This window comes from Tachypleus tridentatus, chromosome 3 (assembly GCF_004210375.1).
Source record: "Tachypleus tridentatus isolate NWPU-2018 chromosome 3, ASM421037v1, whole genome shotgun sequence".
Classification (NCBI taxonomy): Eukaryota; Metazoa; Arthropoda; class Merostomata; order Xiphosura; family Limulidae; genus Tachypleus; species Tachypleus tridentatus.
Genome location: NC_134827.1, coordinates 12,475,650 through 12,495,157, shown reverse-complemented (window position 1 = coordinate 12,495,157; position 19,508 = coordinate 12,475,650). Strand labels below are relative to the sequence as shown.

The 19,508-nt window shown below is 32.1% G+C and overlaps 1 long non-coding RNA gene across 15 annotated transcripts in view; it reads right to left on the bottom strand.

The window, feature by feature from the left end:
- Positions 1–19,508, bottom strand: part of LOC143246369 (uncharacterized) — a 372,922-nt gene that overhangs the window by 214,500 nt on the left and 138,914 nt on the right. For all 15 annotated transcript variants that reach the window (XR_013025939.1, XR_013025936.1, XR_013025938.1 and 12 more), the window contains one exon: positions 764–896. This is a non-coding gene — a long non-coding RNA (uncharacterized LOC143246369). The remainder of the gene's footprint in view (positions 1–763; positions 897–19,508) is intronic.

Below are 19,508 nucleotides of genomic sequence, written 5' to 3'. Positions count from 1 at the left end.
TACCTTACATAAAAATAATCAGCGAACGAAATACGATGCAATGAATGTTATGTACAATATAATCTCTATTCAAATACATCCCAGAACGGCTGGTCTGGGTATTAACAGTTTTACTAATAAAGCAGAAAACAACGTTTCGACCTTCCTAAGTCATCTTGTTAACCATCTTGTTCTCTGCTTTATTAGTAAAAGTGTTAATACCCATACCAGCCGTTCTGAGATACATTTTTATTTCAAGTTGGTTTCTCATTATCAAAAAGAATAAACAACAGTGGAAAAAACCCTCTTTCTTCCGTCAAGGAAATATCTTCTGTGCTGTGCTTTTACGATTCCCGAATTATCCAGTCTGTCTGTCGGCTTTCTTTCGCATTCAAGTAAAATATGAATTATAAGAAATAAAGAGTGAAAGTAAATACAAATGTATGACCATATGAAAACCACATTATATCTGCTAGATCTGGTGCCGATTAGGCCTTTCACCCAACACACTAGGTCAGATGCCCAAATGAGTTTCTTGTATATCGCTACCCTGTGCTTAACAAAATATGCCATTTTAAAGTTAACACTACATCTGTTATGTCTTGCCTGCCTAAATCTTTTCTTTTTCTTATAAACAACTAGTTAATGCACTTCCTCAGACAACTTTAACAACATTCGGTGTAGTTTGAACATGGTGTTTGTTATTAAAACCTTTTTGAGTGTTATGCATTTAGAAATTACTTAATAAATACAAAGAAGCGAATAATTTTATTGTAAGTCTTACTTCTATTGTCCAAGCCGTTAGAAACGGAGAAAAACGTACAGGTGCCTTTGGGAGTTTTTCAACACTTAGGTCCTGGTCGCCATGACGACAAGAAACGAAGTTGGTGCCTTGGTGACGGACACGCACGCTAAATCTAAGGAAATAGAGACATCACGCATTGTATGAAATAAAATAAGTTTTATCATAACGAAGAAAAAAAAGTATGAACATGATACTTTAACGTAATTTAAGACGAAAATATAAAACAACAATAAAAGCAAACCATATCATGGTTTTAACTTAAAGTAATAGTTACAGTGAATAACTACTTTCCGCGTTAATGCTTGTTGTAGGTTGTTTTATGCGGTTATTCGCGCAAAGCAATAAGCACTAAGACTGTCTGCGTTAGCCATCCCACGACAACAAAGAAACGTTTAATGTAATTGTGCATAACAACTTTTTTTTTTGTTAATATATCGAATTATAAGCTTATTTTTTAAACCATTCATATGGGTATGTGTAAGATACATTGCTGCTAATATTAGTTTTTGTTATAGTAAGCTAATTTTGTATGTTTTTGAATTTCGCGCAAAGCTACACGAAGGATATCTGCGTTAGCCGTCCCTAATTTAGTAATGTAAGACTAGAGGGAAGGCAACTAGTCATCACCACCCACGGCCAACTCTTGGGCTACTCTTTTACCAATGAACAGTGGGATTGACCGTAACATTATAACGTCCCCATGGTTGAAATTGGCGAGCATGTTTGGTGTGACGGGGATTCGAACCCGCGATTTTTAGGTTACGAGTCAAGTGCCCTAACCACCTGGCTATGCCTGGCCATTTAGTTGGTGAGTCTTTTAGTATGTAATTTTTTTCACTCAATTAATAATTAATGGTACGAAAAAAGTAGAAACGAAATAATCGAAAACAGCTTTAACAAAAATAAGCTTGAAATAAAACTTAGTTTTGGATATAAAACTAATTAAAAATACTTCTTATACACCTTACTTTAACTACTATTTTTTAATTAGACAGTGAGTGAGGATAGTAAAGGATTATAAGCACTTTTAAGAACGTAGGAGTAACAAAACCTTTTAATTTAAAGGTAAATTCCACCATGTTTTTAGTATAGTTGGAAGGACTTCTAAACATTTCTTGACGTTTCAAGGTCACCACAGCTGTAAAACAGAAGGTATCAAAACGTTGTTGTACATGTTTACCAACTATAACATGGCTTAGGATAACACTTGTAGTACGTTTTTGAGTTTGTGGCCGCTATTCGATGATATTAACAGAATCACGGAATAGTAGAAGCATGTGCTTCATAAAAAATCACGTTTTTTATTTGTATTTTTACAATTATTCCGTAGGTTTTGATTAATACTAATAACCGAAGCTCAACTGAAAACATGATATTTGTTTTTGGATCATTTTGCACTTATTAATTGTTCTTATCATAACAAAGTACAGTAGAAAGGTTTAGGTTCGTAAAATATCTTAGAGTCGCAATTAATCCTTAAAATTCATCTCATAAAGTCGTAAGAAATAAATTGTAACAGCCACACGTTGTTGAATATTTTTGTTCATTGCATAAAATAGTCACGTTCTATTAAAATACTGATATTTCGTCGTGAGGACTATTACGCAACTATATCGATGTTTCATATATTAAAAATACTATATATAGACACTGATAGCTATGTTGACTAGTGATAAAAAACGAACGTGGTTATGTTTAGTAAACGCGTTTAAAAGATGGTATGCCAACATTAAAATTACTTTAAAAATTATTTTGCACAGATGTTCATAAGATTAGCATTTTAACTGTGCGAGTTTTAATAAAACATAAGGTTTTTAGAAATTATGGTTAACTCTAAAATACTTGTGTTTATGTTGGCAAATTAGAAATAGGACGTTTTACCATCTGTACATTTTCGAGCCTTGAGCATAACCATCTGTAACTTACCAAGTAAAACCATCCATTTTTTTTTAAACCTTATCTTATATCTGTTGTGGTACTTTTCGGTTAGCAGGCTGTCTAGCATAACGGATGGAATGTGTACACTAACCATTAAACATATTTTTGGACCAGCATTTAAAAGTCTAAAATACAGAAATTCGTTTATAGGAAGCTTAGGAATCGTGGTTTTAGTTGATTTATAAATGTGGTATATTTATGTTTACTAGATGTTTTGTGAAGATCATTAAAAATTTTGGATTAAATGTTGTGTGAAATGTAAAACGTTCGTACTAAGTAACTGTACCGAGACCATTTAAGGAAAAGCAGTTTCGAACAGTATCAGATCTATTCTGGCTAATGAAGTAAATGTGTGAAACATGTTTTATTAGATGGTTGTACAAAAAGTAACAATAAATATATAGGTAACACTATAAAATTAAGATATCGTGGGAAGGAGTAATTTTGTTTGTTTGTTCCATTGAATTTCGCACAAAGCTACACGAGGGCTACCTGCGTTAGCCGTCCCTAGTTTAGCAGTGTAAAACTAGAGGGAAGACAGCTAGTCATCACCACCCACCGCCAACGTTTGGGCTACTCTTTTACCAACGAATAGTGGGATTTGCCGTCAATTTATAACGCCCCAACGGCTGAAAGGGTGAGCATGTTTGGTGTGACGGGGATTCGAACCCCCAAGTACGTTTTGTGTTTCGATTGTTTACGCTTAGCATCTTTTGATAACACGTGTGTGTGTTTTATTATATCAAAGCCACACCGGGTTGTCTGCTGAGCCCAAGGAGGGGAATCGAACCCCTGATTTTAGCGTTGTAAATCCGCATATATACCGCTGCACTAGCGGGGAACTTTTGATAATTTTTGTTTGTTTCCAATCGTCTGAACGTTTCTTTAAAAAAATCCTTAATTAAAACCTTAAACGAGGATCATTTCGATTTTGCTGAAGGATAAAAATAACTGAATTTGAAATATCACTCTTAGAAAGCCTGGTATAATTTCTCGTCGAAGGCTAGAACGTAGGAAGAGACACAAATAACAGGTTTTTATTTCCAACACATCAGCATCGTATTTAGTTGACACGCATAAAATGAAGTTCTATAATTTAATTTTAACTTTTAACAATGAAGGAAACCCAACAAAATATATTTATGTCGTAAAGTCCCATTTTGTTGTTATATTTAAATTAATCAGTTCTTAACAATTACAATATCTACCACATTTGTTAAAATTCGAGTAATACAATAGAAATGTTTGTTACTTGTTTACTAGCAGCTATACAGAAGCAAGAGGCCAAACATCAGGATTGAATGTCAACCAGTGAACTTACAAAGCTTTCCTTGTTGAGTTCTTTCTTTTTTAATTTTAATTAAATAGACGCAGACTTTAGTGAAGTAGCGACCTCTAGTTTATTTGATTGATGTTTCCTTGAAGAAAGAACGTGCTTTGAACTTCAAACCTAATAAAGTAAGCAGCGATTTTAATATGACCAGTTAATAGTAAAGAAAGGTCAAAATTACAAAGAAGTTTGATCACCATTCGTTCACTGACTACAAGCTGACTTGTAAAGGTCAAGAAGATACACTGCTTTTAATTAACTGATGGAAACAAACAAAACATGGGATCCGGTTTTACATTTAAAACTAAACGGAGAAAGACATTTTTAATAATTTGTATTTTATTGTTATTGGCTAAAAAAGTCTAACTTGTTTTAACAGATTAGCTATCTGTTGTACGTTCTTTGATCTAAACTACGAATAAACTGAGAGAAAGTAACATTTTTAGCCACAAGAGAAGCCGTTACAAAGAGCATGTTGCTGTTATACTGACCATATAAAAATTATTTATATAAATATCCATGTTTACGAGTAACTTACGTCTAGATGTTCCCTAATTCTAAGTGTCTAAACGTCTAAGTGAATGAATTAATAGCACTACAGACATTTTCCATTTTGCGACTTATATTTTTGACTGAGATTAATGATTGAAATTCAGTGTAAAAATATTTCATAAATTAATTCTATTCATGGACCTAATATTCATCCTTCTGTTACATAAAAATATGTTCTGATTTCAATAAGTTATTTTAATCAGTAAACTTTCCTAGTTAAAAACATGAAGTTGAAGCATATCTAACTACTTTTTATTTCTGATCTGTACGAGTTTTAAAAGATTTGTTTCCATATATTTATTTAAATAAAAGTATATTTTTGGAATAAAAAGATTCAATTGAAACTCTAAATAGAGTATTTGCTTTATGAGTATCATACTATTGTACTATCTTAGTATTTCTAAGTTTATGTGTAAACTTTGTCAAACGTTATACCAAATAACAGGTACTGCATGTCCTAACAATGAAAGTGTAGATTTCCAAGAAAACTATTTTTAATATATTAAGAAAATATTTTAATTTTATAAATATAATTATATTAATTACCTATATATATCTCGAAAAATAAAAGCGTAAAGGCTATTGTGTGATTCTCTTAACAAAAATGTGTTTTAGAATAATAAAGAAATCCACTTAAATTCGCCTAAGTATAGAGGTTTATGTTTAAAGGCGATTTTTACCAGTATTTGTTATGGATTAATAATCGTACTGAAATAGTTGTATAAACGTTAAGGTAAAGCCGGCTGTATGTGTGTGTGTGTGTGTGTTTTTTTCGTATAGCAAAGCCACAAAGGGCTATCTGCTCAGCCCACCGAGGGGAATCGAACCCCTTATTTTAGCGTTGTAAATGCGGAAACATACCGCTGTACTAGCGTGGGGCATGCCGGCTGTAAAGTAGGGTAATATTTATAATGGTGGTATAAAAACTACCACAAAGTTGTGGCCATGCAGTGCCAGATCACATAAAGAAAGAGAGTTGGAGAGATTAAAAATTGACTTTACTACGTGACCTTAAGTCTAAATAAATTTTAATGAAACTTATTTCATAATAACTACTTTCGGGTCAGCTTTTTTTTTTTTACCAAACTTTAAATGTGTAAATCAAGAAGTCGATATAGAAAGAAAGATAAAGAGTGAGTTCTTTTGAAACCAACTCCATCAAAAAATATTGATAGTTGTCAGGGAAAAATCCTTTCCACTCCTACAACGCTAAAATCAGGGGTTCGATTCTCCTCGGTGGGCTGAGCAGATAGCCCGATGTGGCTTTGCTATAAGAAAAACACACAAAACACACCTTTCCACTCCAAGTGGCGCTGAACGTAAGCTTACATAGGCGGGTGAGAATTGAAATAACACATTCTCTCCAGACAGGATGACGGTCCATCACAGATTAACCCCCAGGTTAACAGCTGTTATCTATCAAATAATTGAGTAGACCGGCACAATTTGGGTAAGATGTCTCGCTCAAGGATACAGCATCACCTTAACAAGCTTCGAACTCGTAACCATCGGACTACGAGTCCAAAGCACGTAGTCACTGTTTATATTTATCAGATTATGAATACCCAAACAAGTTCTATTGTAGACTGAGCTCTCAATTCGTTGATATTTAGAGTGCTTGCTCATGCTAAGAATATCATGTGAAATGTGTGAAAGTTGAACATCGTTTCAAATATCGAAAAATGTGTAGGACTAAATTAAGTTTTATTTACTCCAGTTACTCTTCCATTTGTCATTAGCTCTTATCACTTGTTTTATTCACGTGCAATACGTAACCATGAACCGAAGCTAAAATTTAGGTTTAAGAGTTTAAATAATTTATTAGGGCGAAGGCAGTGTTGGTCGTATTTAAAATGATTAAATTATTAATGTTAGTGGGTGTTTATATGTTCTTGCACTAAGATTGATTTGGTAAATTCACAGCTTATGCAACTTAGTTTTAAGGGAAGGAAGTAAAATTCCGTGTGTCTTTTATTTGTAACATGCTTGATGTGACGTAATATGATTCCATTTTAAATCACAAGCTGTTATTTTCTATTTGCTTTCGATACGACTTTAAGTGATGATTATTATTTAATTTGTGAATTAATAATATTTACGTATGTTTATATTGTTTTTTTAGAGGATCTATGGAAGATGTCGTGTAAAAGGACATTGAGTTCAAGGATAAAATCTGTTGTTAACTGCATTCAGTTGGCCAAATGGAGGAAACTCTTTTACTAGCTAAAGCATAACATCCATGCGACTGCCAATTTATATCAGCTGAAGCACATCAGACGCGCGCGCTACATTCGCTACTACATAAGACGCATGCGCAATACTCCTTACTTCAACAGTCGTGTGCGCAACATTCTCCACTAAAAACCGCACATCAAACGTACAGAAAAAAATCTTTCAGTAGGTCAGCACTTCAGACATATGGAATAAATTCTGTAACAAATACAGTACATGAGTGATGAAAGATATTGTATAGCATGTATAACACATTTATTGGGAGACAAATGTTATATTTGATATTTTATAGACCCATGTAGATGACCAGATGACATTTTTCACTACAAAGAATAAAACGTATGAACTGAAAACATTTTACAGTGGTCGTAGCTTATGAAACGATTTGTTAAATAATGTTTTATAGAAATTAAACACATAAGATAATCCAGAAACCTGTTTTGTTTTTGAAGAGTAAAAACAGTCATTATTTTAATGAATGATTTATGGTCTTATGCATCAGAAGCTCCAATATTTAGAGGTTTGCGGCCAAAGTAGATGGAAATGATAAACTTATTACAAAAAATAGAAAAGAACAGCATAATTCAGATTAATGTATCCAATTTTGAAGTCTTAAAAGAACCACATTAATAACGGATCATGTTTTTAAACTGGACTGTAATCGCTATAAGATATACAGTGTATATACAGCATTGAAAAGGTATCTTTTAGGTTTGGGAAGACTTACTTGTGCTCTTTATACTTTCATGTTTATGACAGTGGGGTTTTGCTACTGCGCGTTGATGACCAAAATTCATTATGTTGGATTCTATGGAAAGTTTTAATTAGTATAAGTGAATAGACAGTAAGGTATGCATTTGTCTGGCACTAAAGTGCCAAGGTCTTTATCGATTTGCTCTTCTTGTTTTGCTGTGCAATGAACAACATTGAATATTTTAAGTGGAGTTTTTACTAGATGAATGGAGTTAGTATATCAGCTTAGTCCGGCATCATTAATCATAATACGATTCTTTTTGTGTTTTTGTTTGCTGGGAGTTTCGTCATTAGTTTGAATACACAGCAGAATTTATTTAAACGTGTATTTATTGTAAGCAAACAAGCTGCACTCCTGGTAAGAGAAATATGGTGAACCACATAACACGATTTAATTAATCATTATACATCATGCAGACTTTTGGTACTTCTGTCAATACATAACAGGGCACTCTTTTCTTCCTCCGACTGGCTCAATGGTAAAGATGATAACTTATAATTAAATACTGGGACTTAATACCCGCGGTGGGCACAATACAAAGAGCTCATTGTGTAGGTTAGAAATATATAAACAGCAAACAAGGTATGAAAGAAATTACAAAATCGTTTATATGGAACCAACATATCGAATTTGAAATCACTTGAAAATGTATGTATATATAAAGACAGTTTCATAATATGGATGTGTTAATAGTATTTTGTTTTTACGTGATTTAATGATCAACATTAAGCTAACTGCACAGATAAAAAACCAAAACGTAATTTACAAGTCAGTGAAACTAATCTGGTATAACAAACTGAAAAATACGTAATATAAGAAGCCACTACAGTAGAAAATTAAAATCTACAATAATTAAGTAACAACAATCCAAGGATTAAGGTCTAACGTTGTCAGGTTAGACGTAAATCCATACACTAAGCTAACAATATAAAATAATATTTGTAATCACAAAGATTAAAAACAATATTGATATGAAAATGATATTAAACATTAAAATCAATAATAATAACTGTAAGGAAAAACAGACTATGTAATTAAATGTTCCCATAGGTTTTAATTTCATATTATTCTTACATCGTTCGTAGTGTTATATTCCATACCCAAGGCGCTTCTGATGGTTCATAAAATAGATAAGTACCTCTTTCCTAAGCGCTTCCAAGAATAAACAAGGTCAAGCGAGTAGTTTTGAAACTGAATTGCGTGAAAACTATAAGAGGTGTCTCTGGTGTAATTCAAAAGATTATTTCTATATGTTTTATCATATGACACCAGGCTGTCAGTAAAAAGACATATAACACCAAGCTGTAAGTAAAACAAGACACAAAACGCATCAGTAACAAGAAGTACCCTACTATGAAATTACACATTTTCATGATCACTGTACACTATTTTCTAAAAATTGACAATATAATGCTTTATAAAGTTAACAGAACATTGTGTTTATCAGCTACTAATCCAGGAAAATAACACAAATAAACCAAAAACATTTTTATTAGGAAACTTAATATTTTTTTATGTACTAGCCTTGTCAAAATGGCTCTTTTTAAATAAACACTCACAAAATAATAAATGTAATTTGATAGAGGTAAAATATATTAAAGATTTACTTTCTTACTTTGCTTTTGATTATTAAAATAATTTTTGTATATTGTCTTCGTTACTTTTAAAAACACTTTTGATTGTAATTGATTCACTACGTTGTTTTTTTCCAAGAGCTCAGCCAAATATCACGTTTTCTTTTAATTGTCACTTAATTCAAGGGCTATCTACGCCAGCTGTTCCTAATTTAGTAGTGATAGACTAGAGGGCAAACAGCTAATCAACATCATCCACCATAAATTATTGGGCTAATCTTTTATCATCGAATGATTGTATTGACTGTCACATTGTAATGCCCTTATAGCTGAAAGGGTGAACATGCTCGGTTGCATTCGAACCCGCGATCATCAGATTGTGAGTTGAACAAGATAGCCATCAGGCCATGCCAGGCCCATTTAAGAAATAAGCACCATCCAGTGGTACAGCGGTATATCTGCTGACTTACAACGCTAGAAATCTAAGTTTCGATACTCGTGGTGAACAGAGCACAGATAGATCATTGTGTAGCTTTCTGCTTAAATACAAACAAACAATTAAGAAATAATTAGCATCGTGAGCTAATGTGTTTGTATCACCGACAAAAACAATGTTACAATTAAACGTAAGAATATCATAAATCAACTGGGCTTTGATTCATGAGACTTACTTCAGTTGAAGGGTTTGTGTTATTGGGACGTAATGAAACTTTTTATGTTTGATATGTTGAAAGTATGCTGGCGTACCTTAATGTGAATACCAATTAAAATGTTTCTACGGTTACTACATTGGAATATGTGCAATCATCGTTCATTTAAAAACTATCCCAAGCCACTTACAGTTAAATTAATCTTACATAAAACTGTAATATAAAGTAGAGTGAGTCTTGGGTTTGGAATTTAAATCTTGGCTTTTCTTTTTTTTTTCAATGTAGAATTATGTTGGAATGACATAAGTTATGTCAAGATGTCTACATTTCACATTTCTTAAATTATCAAGTAACAGCTTTATCTTTACTACTTCATCTTCTTGGTCCCCCCGTCTGGAATAGCGGTAAGTCTTCGGATTTACAATGGTAAAATCAGGGGTTCAACTCCCGATAAGCAGATAGCTCGATGTGGTTTTGCTATAAGAAAGAACAACATATATTCTAGTTCAGAATGTGTGTATATTGTTAACGTATGCATTTCATACACCTCCCACAGTTCAGTAATAAGTCTATGAGCTTATAACTCTAAGAATGGGGGTTCCTTACCCACAGTGGGCATTGCATAGATGACCCAGTGTGTAGCTCTGCTGTTAATAAAGAACTAAGATATTGTGGAGCTTAAGATGATTGAAAATGGAAGGACTAAGTTAGTTCCTTTGTTTTCAAAATCCAATCTGATGAATTAAAATAAGCACTTTATAAAAATTGATAAATCATTGTATTAATACTTATAGAATTGTCTTAAATGATGTTTGCAGCAAATACATCAAATTAATATTCCGTCGCAACCAGGGGAGTAGATTTCTTACACCCGATGGGGGGATGATTTTTGGAACCACTTATGTGGACTGTTCAATTTGCAAATTGGTAATCTCTGATTACGTGAACCTGAAAGCTGTAAACATGCAGTCACAGAGTAATCTTGTTGCCACGATACTTGCATGTATACTTACGCCTACTGACTGATACTTACGAACTCTCGCTTAGATCGAAAAGCTTAGAAGCACGCCTATATTAAAGATGTACATTTCGGCTACTGAAAAAGCCTACATCTAGGCCTAATTATGTAATTCGATTGGTAAGAACACGAGAATCACAAGAACGAATACACAATTTGTAGGCCTGCGATGCAATAAAACAATTCAACAGACCAAACTGTAGGGGGGAGGATGATTGTATGCAACCATCTCCAGAATTAAGCAATTTAGTTAGTGAAAAGAGTAAAGGATAACGAATTTTCAGCTCTGGATTTAGTCCTAGTTCAAGATTAAACTTAAACAATTTGCTTAATATATTTCAGCATAGCTTCAAATTTTTTCTATCATTAACAGAATTGAAAAGACTAAAGCTTACTGGCCTGTTTCTTTTTTCTTGTTGTTGCTGTTCTACATTTTCAGAAGCTTACAATATATGGCAGTTGACAGTGACTCAGGATACAGGAAGTTTACCTACTTCGTGGTGGTGTGTGTATAATGTAAAAATTAAAGTCCTACGCGAAAGAACTACAAGTACCTTGCTTCCTTCATAGGCTTCTTTTAGCTTGTTTAGATTAGAAAGCCTGTTTAATGTACAAGATGTCCTTGTTGCCATGACAGTGCTGAGTCGTTACAAGAAGCTAAAAATCCCCTTCTCCTGTGGAGAGGTTTCACTTTGAACTATTTGTTTTAGTCATGAAGAGTGACATTAAGACGAGACCTCCCGAAATCGTTTATGTGCTTTCTCTTGAGGAACACGTGTATGATCTTGTGAGGATAATTAACCAAAATCGGATTTCAAATATTCTGACAGTAAATGAGTAGTTAAAAGTCACATTATTCGAGATGTGACAGTAAAAGTCCGAAAACAAAGGCAGAATCAATCATTACTGTGTTGTTTAAAATTTTATATATATATCGTTGTACAAAAGTTTATCCAATATTATAAACAGGTTCGTGAATTTCAGCAAGGGTAAAAAGCAAGTAAGTTATAACTCACTTAACACAGTGTTAAACAGTCCTTAACGTAATTATGAAATGCTGTGAAATAAATAAATCTAATGAGAAATTACACTTCACCAACTTTATACTAACAACATAACAGTTGTTATCAACCATTTTATAAAATAAATAGCGTCTTAACCACGAGTTTATGGGTGTGCCGTAACATATTTGGTCTGTAAATATCTCCTCAGAACCGAATATTTCAGATGTATTATGGTTGACTTATTATTATAGAATCTTTTTTCACTTTCCCTGAAAAATTCTTCTTAATAACACTTGTCACATAAATGTTAAATTAAATGCTTACAGTGTGCAGATGCGTTAAAAGTGATTACGAAAAATTGTATTCCAATCTTTCTGGTGAGCCAATAAAGAAAAGAGTTTCTCAATTCGTAAAGAAAAACGTAGCATTAGAGAACCTGACCTGAAAATAACATGTTAAATGGTCTCTAACGTGCTAGCACTTAACGTAAAATAATCAAGAAACTCGTATAAACTTGAAAAATAAATATAATAAACATCAACTGCCTAGAATTTTGGATAAACCATTTTTGAAGTAAATTATTTAGATCATCCAGTTAACTGATGATTTGCCATTGATGTACATTACTCTGAAACAGACCTTTCAACATAAAATTTAGTAACATAGTGACCCAACGTTATGGAGTAATAGTCTCTGTGGATAATATTTGAGAATACAGAATCTACCAATATTTTAATGTTACAAAATTCGTTGAATTAAGGTCAAGGTGTATTGTTGGTAATTGCAACTAGTTACTATAAGCTGCTCATGATATTCGTTAACTAATAATGATCTCGTAAGTATATAATAAAAAGGTAGTAATATTACATCATGTTAAAAAATAAAGAATTAGTCATAAAATTGTTTAATTTCAATAAGTTTTTATATTTGCTTAGAATTAAGCACAAAGCTACTCAATAGACTGTGTTCTGCCCACCACAGGTATCAAAACCGAGTTTTTAGCAGTGTGCATTCGCAGACATACCACTACTTAGGGAGAGCAGTTTGAATAAGAATTCCAAAGTATGCAATGCGATGAATAAAAATAATTAAATAGAAATCGAACAAACAGTAATCCATTTTTTTATAACTTTGAATTAAACTGAATTTATATGAAATTCAGGATAAATTCGCTTTGTTTTATCGCTTGAATATCATAACAGAATCTTTTGAAGAGAAATCTGTGAGAAAATATAAGTTGTGCCTCCTCTGTCAGCCAAAAATAACAACAAATATCCTGAAGACAATACGAATCAGAGATATCTCTTTTGCTGAGCTCGGTTCTGTTGTTTTAGGCTACAAAGCTCTGTATTTTTGTTAGAATAAAAAGAACATAAAATAACACTTCTAGAACTTGATACTTTTACAAATCCGGATCAACTGAATCACAGCATAGAATCTTATGACCTGAGTATCTCAGTACCAGGAATGTATGATGCGTCGCATGAACTTCACACGAAAGAATGAACATAGATTATAAAATGTTATCTTGTATAGTATTTCTCTTATTGATTGCTTACCCCGAATAAAAATATACAAACACACACATACGTAAATATAATTGAAGGTTCGGCTGTTTTGTTTTACAGTTGTTTATGCAGTTAAATAATAGAATATAATAAGTACATTTTTTTTCTATATGTCAGATCGCTATAGCCTGTACAAATTCTACATGTTTACACATAAAGCATTTATACTGCAATATTCGAGGGTAAGAACTACAATTAAATTCGTTTCAGTTTCTGAATGCATATGCAGAAAGAGAGGTGGTCGAAAAATTCTTAATCATATCTTACGTCGTGTATTGAGTATAATGAAGCTGTAGGCTACAATACGCCACTAGACATAATCAGTACTTACGTAAACATTGGTATTTTGTACGTTTCTCTGCTACAAGGCTACACAAACTCAAATCTACACATACCATAAGAGTAACAATAATACAAAATAGTGCAAACGAAACATTAACACGAGAGCTGTATTTGTATAAATACAGAAGGACATTTCCCAATTATGGAAGACAAACTACGCAACTTCCATCGTTAATACATAAAGTAAATTTTACATGACTTCCTGTAAAATGCCCTTGGTGGACTCAGTAGTTAGACCAATATGGCTTTACTATAAGAAAACAGAAATATACTCAAATGAAATGCATGTTTGGTGTGGTTAACAGAAAGTATCATTCTTCAAGTAAACATATATATACAAAAGACAGTAGATTTTCATCAGACTTTACCATCAGGGACATTTAAAACATTCTCTTTCAGCTTTCTTTTCATTAGGCATTAGTAGAGAGGTTTTCAGTTGATAAGAAGTTGAAAGAAAGAAAGAAAAAAAAGACCAAATAGCTTGTAAACAAACCAGGAAATAGTTTATCAACATACAGGTTTCAAGGCTGATGTCATGAATATTGAGTGAAGGTTTTTTTTGTTTTACTCTTTAAGTAGGCAGTTTGGCTGGTGTTATTTTTCCTGAATACTTAAAATGCACTTGCCACGCTTTTCAAGATCTGTTCAAAACCACGTTGAGAAATTTATTACTGTTTACAGCAGTGTAAAAAGTAAATTAATGTGCTTTTGAAATAACATGCAAAAATAATAAATACCAGCGTACAGCAATAACAGCTTAAGTATTGAGTTAAGTATTATACTGTGAAAACATATTTAGCGAAGTTAAACAAAAAGTGCGATTAATTTTCACCTTCCTCTTCATTTCACCACATAAAGTAAAACATTTTATAAACCAATTACTAGGTAAATGTATATCCTGCTTGCTAATGATGCTACTTTAACCGTGTAATTTAAGCAACTAGGCATTATGTGGATTATAAAGCATTTTTTTTTTGCCTTATACATATTTTGCAATGTTAACAATATATTTATATATTTCGTTTTGCCATTTTTTTCTTTTTACCTTCGAAACTTCTTATTAGGTAAGTTATATTTTTAACAGATTTGTTTTATCCCTTTTCGTTTCATATAAACCTAAGCCAAGGGAGTTTTATAACATTTGCCAAAATATTCTCACTGAAACGCTCTACTGAAAGACATTCAACTTTAGTGAACATTTATGCGTTAAGCACTATTGATAAAGTAACCTGCTTTTGGCCGGAAATTCTAAACAGCACACCTTACAATACGTATTTTTAGACAGTGAATTACATCATGTGAATATCACGAGAAGCCACCTACTCGGACAAACAAATCAACGAAGCCCATAGAGTTATGCTAAGCTTCTGAATAGCTACTGCTCTTACGTTTATAAATACAGCGTGTGTGGTAATGATTTTAACGAGATTAAAATTACAAGTAGTTTTTAATTCGAAATAAATTCGAAGGAAATGGAAAGAAAATATGCTTACGAATAATACAATATTGATTTTAGATACGCATATACGTGGAATATACACACATTGTAATATACTTTCAAATTAACTTTACGAATAAGTAATAATTACGGAATTAATAGTATTATTATAAACAGCAGCAAAGCCTTAACCTTGATAATTAATAATTTCCTATTTTTCTTTGTTGTACTATTCAGTATTTTGAAACACAGTTTGCCTGACGTTATACATCAGACATATTATTGTATTTGTCTAAATCAAATATAACTTATTTAAATGTATTTCATCTAAATGAATACATTCCATAATGTAAGCCTGTTTTTCAACATACCATTAAGAACTGGAAAATAGCTCAGTTCCGCGTAATTGATAAGCGTAATTGTTATATTAAGTGTTCCAAAATAAATCACTATTGTAAAACACCCACACACAAAATACATATTTTAACAATAAACGCAAATATAAAACAGTTTTGAGTATTGTTAGTTTTATTTGGTGAATACAGTAAAGGATAATACAATAACGTTAAAATAAGAAAACAAAGTTTAATTGTTGGACTAAAGCGTTAGCGCAATTGTTCAGTCTAGTACCAGCTAAACAAAGAACGTCTACTATTACGCAGATTGCGCTGCGTCATCCAAACTTGATAACTAATACCGTGTTTCTCCGATAATAAGACCTACTCATAAAATAAGACCTAGTGTGATTTTTGGGGATAGTTTTAATATAAGCCCTACCCTTAAAATAAGCCCTAGTTAAGAGTGGCAGGAAGAGGAAAGAAATAAAAAAAATTATTAATTAGTTTAATAGTTAGTTAATTAGTTTGTTAAAGTATTAATCAGTTAGTTTAATAGTTTAATAATAGTTTATTTTAAATGGTTAGTTTAATAGTTTTACTTTGTAACTTCATTTTTTTAATATATCAAAATAAGACATCCCCCCGAAAATAAGCCCTAGTGTCATATTTTAGAGTGAAAATTAATATAAGCCCTGTCTTATTTTCGGAGAAACACGGTACAAATATTTTCAAAAGTGCCTAATCTTCGAAACTCCAGCCACCTACAAAGACGGGTAACAGTATGGCATTTTAACTTTGCACAAATAAGCGTCACATAAAGTTGGGTAACAGAAACTGTTGTGAAGACGGTATTTCATTGATTTCATAACTTCTTTGTCAGGGCTACAAAGATGACATTATTCATAACAAGTTCTAGAGAATGACTTTCACTGAGCCACAAGGTTTTTGATATCATAGTTTAGTTATTTAGTCACTTCGAGTTATACTTGCCACCAGTAAACATTAACTTTTCTGTTAAAATCCACGGGTTCTTGGTATCATAATAATCTTCAAATATTTAAAAGGTCTTTTAGTCTATTGAAACAGGTCTTTAATAGGTTTCATTATAACCTTCAGTTCTTTATTTAAACAGTATTTTTTTCTATTAGAAGCAGGTCTCTATCTAGTACGTGTCACTACAACCTTTAAATATTTAAACATTGTTAGTCTCTGAGGTACTAACTTTCATAACATTTAAAGTAAATAAGATTTTCGAAACCTAACGACACATTTTTCTTTTGTGCTAATGACATTAAAATGCAATACAAATTGTTTGAAGCAAGAAGTTTCCTTTACTATGTCCACCATTCTTTGGATACACTTTGTATAAAAAAGGTTTTGCTATGCCAAGATGTTACATTCTGTTTATTAACTTACTTTCACTAATTTTTCAGACTTATAAGTACATTTTATTTCAAAACGAATAATTACAATGAGCTATTTCGTTGGTTAAATATTGAACAGTTAATTTGCTTAGTGTATTTTAACAACACTAAATATTCAAACTTTATGTTTTCTGATACTATTACAAATTGTAGTAGCTCTCCGGTGGCTCAACTATAAGTCTGAGGACTTATAAAACTAAAAATCGATTATAAGAGCAGATTTAAGGGACGAGTTTCATTAAGTTTCAGATAAAAGAGCTTGCTGAACTTTCTCCTTGTAGTATAATGACCAAAAGTCATTCAAGACCTTAACAAGTACAGTTTATTATCCCAGGACCTAATACTAGTACAGTGTGTTACCTCGGGTGGATCCAAACATTCTAATTATACAGCTGTTGACTCAGTGGCTTCTGAAAGTTCTATTAATGCAGTATAATCAGAGCCCTAGAACGAGCTACTGAGAAACAAATGTTGCCTCAGGAGATTCTGACGATACTGATTTTTACGTATTACAAGTTCAAAGAGTCAGAAACAGAGTTGAACTGTAATTTAGATTTAGAAGTTAAATTGACGTCCATATGTATTCAATTTATGATACATGCCAACAAGACTGATACACATAGTTTCTTTTTGATATAAATATATTTTAAAATAACAATAATAATATAATTTACGATAACAGTTAATCACAAATAATGATCTCTATACAAAGATTTGATAATACACCAACTGTAGCAAGCCAATAATATATATTGTCTTTTGGTGCGTCGCGTTGATTACATTTAAAGGCGTGAAGACAAGTTACATAAATTTTAGCCTACACAACAATATAGATGATACAATGCTGATTCTTACACGCGAGAATCTTCTGCAATTTTAGTGATAAAGCGAGAATTTTGAGATTTATCGGTATGAGTTACGTACATTTTTAAGTAAAAATTTAACTCAAGCAAACATCAATATTAAAATAGATATATAATGATAACTCCATAACATGATTCAATATATTGACTCAAGGCTTTTAAATTGATTAGCGTGTTATCTCACGAGAATTTTTAATAGTTTACAGATATAATATATTGTCTGTAAGTTTTCTTACATCTCTGAAGAAACAATATAAATACTTTAAAGATATAGTAAACAACCTCAAGGGCCTCTGGACATTCTAAAGATTAATGTATTTCCTCAAGGCTCTCTGGAAATTTTGTATGTATTACTTAGTGTTGTTTTATGTTCTACTAAGATACTGTGCGTTTTCAAGACACTTTAAACGTTGAATATTCTACAGATATAATGTGCATTGTATAGATAGTGTGTATTTTGAAGGACTTCTATATGTTTCACACAAATAAAGTGCATTCTGAAGTCCCATTGGACATTTTGTAGATATAATGTACTTTTATTATTTTTATGACACCTGTGTGTTTTTCAGATATAAGCTGCAGCCTTCAGCCTTCTAAGAATTCTACAGCTGTAGTGAATAATTCTCATAGCAACTTAAATGTTCTTAGTATAGTGTGTTGTTAATTTGTTTTGTTTACAAATATACATATTTGTAAACACCTTGAAATATCATCAGGTGCTGTATATTGGCTCATTGGTTTTAAATAAAGTATTATACTGAAACAGTTTGGTTTTCAAATCGTTTTTGACAACTTAAAGCTATATTCCTCAGAAACAATAGCAACTACAAACAGGGATTTTATTATGTAGTTCTCCTAGGGTTTTTCAATAACAACATGTTATGTAACGACTCTCTGAATGACGAGGTTAAGGAGTCTTTTCTCATATTTTTTATGTTTCAAGTTTAACTGTACTCGTCATTGAATGATCTCTATATATATCATGTTGGAACTTCGCTATCTAGAAGTTTTTCCCATGTGATGTGACGGCTCATGGCTTCTTCTTGAACAATCTACATATATTGCAAACTTTTTCACTGTACTGAAACTAGTTAAATGTTGAAAACCACTCTTGTGATTACAAACGTTTTCTTTCAGTTTTTTTCTATCTGAACTTGTGATCATTTCTCTTCATCTTAATTTTTCTTTCCAATTTTAAAAGCAAGACTATACATTAAAAACAACAACTGGGTTTATTTATGACAATAAAGTGCGCGCAATTTCGCTTTTTTCTCTCCTGTTGTTACATGGATAAACAAATAAGTTGTGGATAAATATTTAAATTTAGGGAAATTAAAATGGTTTCTATCATATGAGAAACAGAAACAGCTGATAAAGAATGATTATTAGAGACTCAAAATGCATCTGGGAGTAAAACAATGACGAAACTTTTAAGTAACCTCCAAACATTTTATGGTGTGTGCAATTGTTATTAGCTCAGTTTGGGAACTTAAACAATCTGTAGGATGTATCATAAAACATCAGAGCAGAAAATGTCAGGGAAAATGAAACATTTTGGTAGGTCATGACAATTGTGCTAGGTGGCGCCACATTAGCAATTGTTAAGTATTTGTTTGTTTTTTAATTTCGCGCATAGATAAACGAGGGCTATCTGCGCAAGCCGTCCCTAATTTAGCACTGTAAGACTAGGGGTAAGGTA